At 40.0% G+C, this 10,911-nt stretch overlaps 1 long non-coding RNA gene across 1 annotated transcript; it reads right to left on the reverse strand.

Annotated features, from left to right (window-relative positions):
* Nucleotides 1-2,914: 2,914 nt before the first annotated feature.
* Nucleotides 2,915-9,607, reverse strand: LOC120503598. Its single transcript, XR_005627793.1, has 3 exons — nucleotides 9,511-9,607; nucleotides 5,760-5,869; nucleotides 2,915-4,205 (listed from the first exon to the last, which is right to left on the reverse strand). It is a non-coding gene; the product is annotated as an uncharacterized LOC120503598 (long non-coding RNA).
* Between the last annotated feature and the right edge of the window lie 1,304 nt (nucleotides 9,608-10,911).

The following is a 10,911-nucleotide window of genomic DNA, read 5'->3' on the forward strand; positions in this document are numbered from 1 at the left end:
TCAGTCAGCCTGGCTCCTTTATTGCAGAAGAAATGCATGGTAGCTCTTCTAGGATACACTGCTTAGAGGTGTGTTGATGATTACTTACACGTGCTTGGGGGTAAAGAGAGAGGCATATGGTAGAAGAACATTGATCAACAATTGTGCAATTAAACAATTAAATTAGTGTGGGTCCAGCAGGCCCTCAAAGCTCTGTTGTGCTTGTAGATCACAGTCTGGAAGTGAGTGTACAGGTCTCCTGGAGAACATCACAGAAAGAAGGCAAACTGCGCAGTGGATTTATGACAAGAACAAATGCATGTATTTGTGCAGCACCCCACGAAACCGATGGATTGTGGCAGAACAGCAGGGTTGTAGGAGTCATTTGTTAGTGAAAAATGTGCAGAGCTGGTTTAAACCTTTCAAAGTACAAAAGGGAGGAAAAATTCAAGCCCAGACATGACAGTTGCCATATGTCAGGGTTTTTTTGTATATTCTTCCTGAAAAAATACTGGGCAAGGGGTAGGGGGTTGGGGTGGGGAGAACAGCTCATTTAGCCACAGATTGTCCTTATTTGCATCTGTGGATGTGTGTGAAGAATTTTTTCATGTCCTTTGAACTCACAGAGTCAAGTCACCCACAGAGTAATTCTGATACTTCAGAAAACATTTGTTTTCTGTGTAGGTTCTACTGCTCACCCCAGGATACTGCTAAGCTCAAATCATTATCATAGTTCCCCTTCCATCTTCACCACCCTGCCAAACATGGCAAGTGGAATACACTGTAGACAGTCCAGTTCACACATTGCCAAGTGCACTTCATGAAAATTTTGAAAGCTCATCCCTGCCTGGTATCAGAGCTCCTTCTCAGGAGGTGACACTTCATAAATGTCACCTCATAATGATTGTGCTAATTGCAACAACCCCGCCTTTGTCAGCAATTCTTTTAAAGGTGACAGCATGGAGGAATGGCAGGGTGTTTTCCCAAGGAAACCTGAGGTTCCCCTTTCTGTAGCCAGAACAGTTCTGCATCTGCTTGGCTTGATGCACATCATCCCCCTACCCAACACTTTTCCCCCCCACAAAGTGTGTCTGTATGTTATCTCAGTTTCTTTCTGCAAATTATCTGAAAACTTAATTTAGAAGAAATACCTAGGATAGTAAAATGAGGACCAAGCAGCTCTTGTGCACTACTACTCTGGGTTTGAGAAGCAAAGAGTAAATTATTTGGTAGAGTAATGTAAAAATGAAATGGAAAACGATAAGCAAAAATGTTGTGTCTCACTGTATTAGTGCATCTATCAACAATTATTTAGCACAAATGACAGAACAAGTGAAATTGTCCCTGCTTATGCATAACTATTTTGTTGTGTAGTTTGTACCCTTGAAACACTGGAGCATATACTGGATATTTAGATTCTTCTGTGATATGAGTATATGTACATGTAGATGCACATCCTTCCGTATGTACACAATACATACTATATAAAGACATAGACAATGTTGCACTTGCCTTTTTTTTTTTTTTTGCATTTGTAAAACGTGGGTAAAACCAGCTTAAAATGTCATACCAACCAAATACGTTTTCACTTAAAAATCCCTATGAAGTTGCTTTATTCAAAACTATTTCTTTAGTTTTCTTCTGTGCACTTCACTTTCTTCTGATTCTTGAAGTTAGTATTCAGCTTGAAATTTAAACCATTAGGAATTAAATACAAAGCATGGATCTCACTGAGAGCCTGCATGAACTCTGGACCAGTAAGATCACCTTCCCTGAATATTCATGTCCTTGGTGTCTGTGTGTGCCTTGGTGTTGAACAGCATCCACAAGTAGTTGATTTGCCTCTTTCTTTAGAGCCTGTGACAGGTTGAAGACACTTGGTCATTGAAATGTCCCTTTAACACCTTGCATCTTGTCAGAGGACCACTGACTAACACTTTAGAAGAAAGATTTATTCTCAAAACTTTGTTTTTCATGGTACAGACTCTCAACCCATTCCTCAAGACTTGGCAAAAAACATATCCCAGGCCAGAGACTCTCAGATATACTTAGGATTTGTGTACAATGACAAAATCCATATTCTCATTGTGACTTCTGCTGCTAAGAACAAGTGCTGGGGAAGCTGAAATAATTTTTCTTGTTGATTGTCAGTATGAAACTAATTTAAAGCTAGTTGTTCCAAATATAGCAGATTATGAAACCGAGCATCTCCAGATTATTACTGTCTGTGAACAAAGCAGTAAACAAAACACTTGCTGACATCCATTAGACTACTGGGGTCACAGTGAGCAGTGTAGCTGTTTAATGGTTTTAATGGTGCAATTTCATGGTAGCAAACTGCCCTGGTGGCAGGCCAAGGTGGCCTCCAGGATGCCTTGGGAAATGCATGGCCTGAATACTTCCCATGTACAGGTGGAAGAGTGAGTGTGGTGTGGAAGATAATCAATAAGCCTTACTCCTGTCAAAGTCACCCCAGTGTTTCTCTTAAAGCAGATAATATTTAAAGGGGAAAATTCATGTTGATTATGGCTAAATGTACACAGCCATTAAAGTACTGGAAACAAAGTTACTGTTTAAAAGCAAAACTCAAAAAAATTCTTTTGCAAACTACATAGTTACTAAGGTACATTCCTGTACATCATTATGAATCTCCAAGACTTAAGAAACGGAAGTAAAAACACTAAATATTTTACCCTGAATATTATCTTTAAGAATTAACTTTCTTCATTTTGTCTTGGTAATCTTATTTTGTGTCTCCAAGAAATGCTGCTAGGTATCTTTGTGTACTCTCCAACCATTTGCTCAGCACTGAGCAGTTTACTTCCCCGGGTTTTAATAATCACATTTCTTCTTATTGATTGTTCATCCTACAAGCAACATGTTATATGAAGGGTTTTTTTCCTGTGTGGCTCCAAATCAACAGATGCTGGGCTCAAACTGAATCTGCTGAATTACTCTTTGGATTGCCCTGTAAAGCATTATTTAGCTGAGGCTGGATAAAATGATTTTGGGTAAGACTCACTTTCAACATGTGTCATATTCCCCAATGAAAACTCCTTTTGTAGAGGGCCAATATGCAGGGAGTATTGAATCAATTGCAGTAGCTATTAGATCAGATGACTTTCTTTGACTTTGGTCCTAGATCCTGTTTTATACATGCTTTTCATAAAATCAGTGCTCTGCAGTGCCCTTTCCATTAAACAAGTGGGACAAAGCCAGCATCACTCTTACAGCTTAAGACAGGCCATGATACTTTTGGATGTAGTAAATACAGACTCTTACAGTCTCTGATCCAGCCCTCAGACAAGGACCTAAACTCAATCTCGTGATGTAGTACTTTATCCATAGCTCAAACCCCTGCACCTGCAATTGTGACTGAACTCTGCCTTACTATGGATAAGGACTACTCCCTGCAAAACAGAAAATTATAAACAAAATAATCAGCTGGAATTACATTAATTACTTGTAGGCAAAATAACTTGCTAACTATATTGATAAGCCAAGCTTTCAGACAGGGGCCTTATCTTGTTCTGACTGCAGCCTGGCTATCTTATCCCAGAGTCCAAAACAGTGGAGATTAATGTTTCTTTGTATAATCCACTGCCTGGCATGTGTCTTTTACCAGACATCAAAGTTCAGGGGCATCTTCTCTCTTATCTCAAAGAGTGTCAATATGAAAAACTGATTAGGCCAAGATCTGATTCAAGCCACTGACCTCCGAAAGAGCTGTACTTTGAACTCTGCTGTTTATCACTCTGCCAGCTCAGAGAAGCAGCAGTGCAAGACGGGCTGATGCACCAAGGGTTCCTCATTTGCACCCACATAAAGATAGCATCTGCTTGTGCAGATACAAACCAGCATGGGAGCAAGAAAGGGAATTACTTTCCTTAAAGCTGCTGTGGATCTTGATGTCATCAATGTAGAGTTCATGGTTAAACCTCTGTGCCCGTTTGCTTGCTCCTCCAACAGCATCAGACCTGAATGATGAAGGAGTAAGGAGCAGAAGGAGTAAGGACCAATGGATCCCACTGTTTTCACCTCTGCTTGTTGTAAACATGAGGAGGTGTAGCATACACAGTCAGCAGTACCAGGTTAAAGGTTCCTCTGTCACACGCAGGACATGCTCGTACCTCTGTAGGGTCATCCCGGACCCTGAAGCCTGCTAGATCACTGCTGTTTTTTTCTAGGGGAAGAGTAAAATTCTACAGCAGAATACAGGAGTCATTCTGCAAAAGCAAAATAAATCAGCAAAGGAAGAAAACATTGTTTAAAGGGTAAAGGATGCAGACGCAGGATTTTTGCAGTTTGATGGATGAGTTGTTTTATTTGGCTCTGCATACTGCTGGTATTTTCTCCTTCTAAAATTTATACTGAAAAATTTTTGTCAGTAACTTTTTGACACTACCAACACCAGTAATAAAATTTATTAAATCCTAATCTTTTGATCAATCTTTCTCAGTCCCCATTATTTCTGCTACCAAGAGGGCAAAGAGCAGGCTTATTAATACAACTCTTCCAATTTTCTTACTTTTTGGAGCTTGTGAACTTTACCTCTGTTTTTTTTTCTCTGAGTTCATATGAGGGTGAATCATATGATCCCTGTTTCTGTTTTCTTCTTCCAGCTGTTCCAGGTTTGCTGGAAATGACTCACATGACCATAGACATGCACTCGTGGCTTGCTAAGAGGAAATTTGCAAATCAGCTCTGTTTCAACTTGCTCTTTTTAAAGGGAATGGATTCTCCTGCCTCATTGGTAAAGGGACAGACCAGTTTCTCTGCGTGGGTAGATCACCAAACTATGTCAAATCTTAACAGATTTGTTAGATATCCATATAATCCTTGTTATCATTTGTACCACAAAGGGTGCAGAGAAGAGAATCAGTGATTTTTGAGGCTGTCATAGGAGAAACTGAGACTCAATTGATGTGTAAATCCTCAACACTAGTCCTACAGTAATTGGAACAGTTAGGAAGTATCACTCCTTTAGCTGTTTCTGAATGTGCTGGACTCAAGTTTTCATCTGGCATTAATTTTTTCTTTCTTTTGGGTGCCATGGTCAGTTAGACAGCAAACAATATATTTTTTTCTTTGTTAATGAGCTTGTCAGCATGAAAAAAGGCCTCATTTTAAAACTAAGATTTGTCTATTTGTCTCTAAAATGTGTTTTTGAGTTCTGGAGGACAGAACCATCATTTGAAAATCCTTTTTTATTTTGTCATCTTGGGACCTGCTGGCATATATTGTATTTATGTATTTATGCATTGTATTATTAAGCCCATTTTTGTAACATGATGAAGTCTTTTAGGGTTTGTTGTTTTGGGGTTTCAGTTGGGACTTTTTTTTCTTTTTTTTTTTTTTTTTTTAAATCAATGCAGGTCTGGTCTTTTGTGGCCAAAAAATGACTTACTAGATCATGGTTACCCTTCCTGCTCCCTCCTTTCTCCCCAGCTCTGGGGATTTATGACAGCTGCCTTTCAAAATTTGTTCTGTTTGGAACTTATATATAGATCACTTGCTGGAAGTCTTTAATAATAGGAGTCACAAGAAACAAGCTTTTGAAAAATATTCACTTTATATTTGTTCTTTAATGTATAAGAACAATGTTTGTTGGTTAGGAACTTTTTTTCAGTATCAAATTAAATACTTTGAATTTGAATATTGAATTAAGACCGTCCAGCCTCTTGCTTCTCCCCTCTTCCATTCATACCATAATTGCCTTGTGTTCAGAATGGTGCTATTTCCAGCTACAATGACAAATTATTTTACTTATAGGAACATACCTCATCTGGAACATGTCCAGACAGAAGTGAATGAGTGAGCAGCTATTCAATAGACTGCTTTATTCTTGCTTAGCATAAAGCTCCAAGGTCTCAACTTCACCAGCCAAGCCCTAGTAAAAGGAACATTATAAATTAACAGGGGTTATCCCTGGCAGTCATCCCTACAGTATCTTGATGAATCATCACCACGTTCTGGCCTAATTTCAGATTTTATAGGTCTGATGTTTTGTGACTACTTAACATTATGCTGTCCCTTTGATTGCAAATAAAATGCTGTAGCACTTCCTTAAACAAGGCACTCAGAAAAATCAAGAGTACAAATATGCAACTGTCTATGAAAAACTTGACTCAAATTTATTACCTCACAGGAATCTGTTGTATAAGCAAAACTGTGTTATTTGGGATAATGTTTATTTTTACAGATAATTGAAAAGGTTAATAAAATTGAGGTCAGTCAAAGCTTCCGTCCATCCATCCACCCATCCATCCATCCATCCATCCATCCATCCATCCATCCATCCACCCACCTGCCTCTTTGCCTTAACAACATATGAACCTGCTGGGCAGTTTCAACCCAGTTTCACAGAAGGTCAGTGATGTCAAAGACAATTAATACTCTTCAAATTTGGCACACTTGGGTAGAGCTGGGGACCTGGAATGGGCTCAGACACAACATGCAGACATTTGCTTAGGCAAATAGGGAAGTTACGGAAGTAGGGGTAGGAGTTTAAGGAATGAATGGCTGGAAACCATGGAAAACAATTTTTTTATTGGTTCTGTGGTTCATGAAAATATTTTTCTATGGACTTCCATATCTTCAAAATTTTTTTAGGCAGGGCCCCTGTTTTTTTTTTTTTTGTTTTGTTTTGGGTTTTTTTTTTGTTTTTTTGGTGTTTTTTTGTTGTTTTTTTTTTTTTATTATTTTTATTATTATTCTCCTTCACTATACAACCCTTATTAACTCCCAGAGAAAGCTCAGGCAAAAAGGAATAGGTGGTATGGTAAAGACTGTACAATAACTTATATACATCAGCAAGAAAGATGTGGATAGCAAATTATACCTGCACAAGACTGCCTTAATCCTGCCATTTCTTCCCTTATATGTGTTTGATGCTTGAACCTCAGAAACCCTGCTTTTAACAGGGTGTTTTGCAAATCTAAGCTTTACACATACACAGATGGGAGCTGCAGGACTATGCAAGTGTGCAAAACATTTCTGACTGCAGCTTCATTCCTGCAACTGAGAGTTTGAAATGCAGAGTTCTTGGCATTGTCTTATTAGTGAATTGCTAAATTTGGCCTATTTTAAATTCACAGTTCAACCATATTATTTGAAAGCAGGAAACAATTACTGAATCCACTTTTAGAAAAGCTTAAATGATAGCAAGACATATGAAGTACAACAGCTTTTTCATGTTGATGCAGCTGGGTCCTGAGTTTGAGAACTTATTTATTTTATGGGCTTCAAATAACACTATTAATTCCTTACATCTTGACAGAATTTAACAGACAGGGGTTCATTCATTTCAGCAGACTGGCTTATGGATACCAAAAGAGTAAAAAATTTATCTGTTCAATTTTTTTCTCCAGTATTCCTTGTTCTTACAGGAAAAGTATGACACTTGTAAATATATAATTTCTTAATTCAGGATCTGGGAGATAATTGACTGAAGAGAAAGTCACATAAGGTACCTGTAGTTAATCAGTGTTAAAATACATGAGCCCAGTGGGAATGACAGGTCTGTAAGCAGGAAGGAAAGCTCCAAGCTGCACATACTAAATACACTTGTATGAAAGCAGCTGCTAACTGCACAAACGTTTGTGTTTGCCCTTCTCTTCATATATGGGTATGCACACACCCTCATCTACAGCCACTAATTAGGAAAAAAGTCATCCTGAGGAAAGAAGATTTCTAAGGTCCTGGGTCAATGTTCCAGACAAACAAACAGACAGTCCCTGCTCTCTCAGGTTGCAATGCTCTGGGCTCTCAGGGTCCAGGTCACCGAGACAAATTTGACATATGCTAATGCAGGTCTGGAAACCTAAGGTAGAAATTTGCATCTGTGCATGACTAGGGCAGGAATTCAAAAAATACCAAGAGGATGATACAGAGAAAAGAAGAAGTAATATGCTGGTGCAGGAAGCATCCAAGTGGATCAGGTATAACACCCAGGATATATTGGAGGTGCTTTATTGACTGCATGGATTAATTTACTAAAAATCCTTTTGAGTCCTAACTTGTGGCTGAGGGATTTGAGTCAATTTGCTGACAGAAAGAATGAAAACCAGCATCATTTAATGACAACAAAATCAGCTGTGTCTTGGAGATTTGGTGTCACCCATGATGTTGCATCCTGGGATCTAGCTAGGAAAGATTGGTTTGAAAAGCACGCTAAGCATCACCTAGGGCTTTTTTGCTTAAAGTTTCCCAGAAAATCTGGTCTTGTCCCCTGCAACCAGGAGCCCCACTCAGAAGTTATTTTCCTCTTCTGGAAAATAAGGTTTTGCTGCTCTGTTTTTCCACTTGCAGAAACCAGTATAACATGGGAGGGAATCATACAGGAAATGAAGACAATGTTTCCTGATTTGATCAAGGAGAAGACAGTGTAGAGGGAATAATTGACAAAGGAAAGAAGTTGTGAATGGAAGAGACATATCAAGGCACTCACTTAAACACTTGATGGCTTTAACCCTCTGTGAAATTTCAGATGGGGATTTGAAAGCAAGAGAGCCTGCTGCCTGCAGCCAGGTCAGTACTTCATTTCTAATGAGGAGGTGTCATGGAAGTGGGCAGAAACTGACTGCTCCCCCAGGGAATCTAACAGCCTATCAAAAATCCACAGGAGTTCCTTTTAGATCATAAATACAGCTAGGCTACAAACCATGATTTAAAGGCCTTTGAAATCCTGATTATCCAGGCATCTCCTGTGATAAACTGCTACACAACTTAATTATCTTCTGCAGTATCAAGTATTTAGTGTGATCCCTTGAAACATGTCATTGAACTCCTGTCTTCACACTGAGCAAATGGATCTGTTACATCCTCTTCAGCCCTTTGGACACAGAGGCACCTTCAGCAGTCACAAGCCCCACTGAAGTGCCAGACACCAGCAGTCATCTTTGGCAGCTTGTCCTTGATGCTGGTGGTTTTTTTTGCATCTGTGCCAGCTGTGAGTCCTGAGTCCCACTGAAGAGCAGAGACCAAGAGACAGGGAGCAGAGGGAAACTCCCAGCAGGACACTTGCACCACCTGCTCTTTGCCTTCTTCCTTGGTGCACGCTCCTGTCCCTCCCTGGAAAAGTTTCCAAAGGGAGAACACTTCCACCTCCTTGCCTTGTACAACCCAATGGTTGTTATGGAAAGAATCTAGGAAAGCATTCAAAGATACTTTCACTTAAGTAAGGTTTCATTCCCACACATTTCACAGGGACCAGGCTCCTTTTTTTGATCCCACAGTGTAGCTGCATAGCTGGTATGCAACAGCCTCCTTAAATTTTGTGATGACAGGAGCTCACAAAGTCTTGTGTAAGCCCATAAGAATAGCATATGAAGGTAGCATTGAAGATTAAAGCAATACTGAATAAAAAAAACCCAACCCAAACCCCACACTGGCCCTTAGCATGCAACAGACCAAGGAAAAACCATAAAGTGAACACACTCAACAACAGAATGCCTGGGATTATGAATCCAGAAGAGTGAACGAGAAACCTCAAAGTTTTCTGTTGTGGGGAGGTTTATGAAGAAATCCTACCTCTGAGCAGGCCAAAATACACAACAGCTTGGCTCCAGACCTGGTGCTGTGGCTCAGACTTATCTCTGCTTATTGCAGGGTGTTGTTCTGAGAGAAGAATTCTTCTTTTCTGAGGTCCTTGCCAAGCTCAAGGTTATCCTTTAATTTTGCAGTGCAGGTTAATTCTGCCTGGCTGGAGGGCAGTGCCCCAGCTGCACAGCAGGTGCCCTGCATGTATGCTTGCTTCAGATATAAAAGTTGCACAGACTCCTGCTGGGTTTTTAAGAAAACCTGATCCTCCCTGTAAGGGGAGCAAAGCCAACACTTGCTGGAGAAATCATTATTAACAATCAAGGTCAGCAGGAGCTTAACAAAAGAATTTTTAGTTTTCCAAAATTCAAATGCCAGATCCCTGGAAACAACTGAACAACAATCAAGGAAGTGATGCTGAGCAAGCTACCCAGCAGCTCTGGGACTGGAGCAAGCAGATGGATGCAAGGAGATGGGTGCATTAGATCTGCAAAGTCAGCACTGTCCTGCCCTCTTGCTTGATTGAATTCCTGTAAGGGAAGTTTTTCTCCTTATACAGTTTAAAAGACAGTGTTTTTTCACTAAATTATTGTTATTAGTATTACTAATAGTATCTTTAAAGACTCTCTCACCCAAGCTCTGTCTCATGTCTTACACAGCTTTCAGAAAATTATTTAAGTTTGCTATGTTCCTTCAGTATGAAGCACAGCTTGCTCAAGTGCATGAAGAGTATGGCAAGGAGAAAAATCATTTATGTGAGGGAAGCAGTCAATTACTCCATTGATGTGTGCTGCTTTATAGAGTTTTCACTGCCAATCAGTGTCACGGCTTTCCAACTCTTTTTACAAACCAGTGCACATCATTTCATGCAGTTCAACTGATTTTAGCCTGGCAGCAGTCTGTAAATAAAGCTGTCCCTTGTCAAACAGTTAACTCCTTTCCCTTTGCACATCACCTCTGAATATTGCCAGAGAAACCAGCCACCATCAGTGGTTACTGGCCCAGACAGGCACCAGAAGGCAATCTGACCATCTCCATTTCATGTCAAAATGCAGCTGGAGAAGAAGCTGGGATCTGTCTCAAAGCAGAGCAAGGTTCACAGTATCCTCCTCTGGAGCCTGGGGGCAGGAGGCAACCTCTGATTACTTGGTGCAAAGGTGAGTTAGTTTGAGACATCAGGACTGCAGAGGGATCGGAGGTGTGGGTTCAGTGTGATGGGTGGCTCTGTTTCAGTTTTGGTGGGTTTTTTATTTTTAAAGCAGCAAAGCAAGGACCAAAATGATGTGGAAACAACAGCAGTCTCATCATACTGACGAGGTCATTGATTTTATCTGCCCTTCGTTGCATTTTTTCTTCCTATTGGTTTTAGCAAATTTTCCTGTTCAGCTAATA

Source organism: Passer montanus, unplaced genomic scaffold, assembly GCF_014805655.1.
Source record: "Passer montanus isolate IOZ18808 unplaced genomic scaffold, ASM1480565v1 scaffold26, whole genome shotgun sequence".
Classification (NCBI taxonomy): domain Eukaryota; kingdom Metazoa; phylum Chordata; class Aves; order Passeriformes; family Passeridae; genus Passer; species Passer montanus.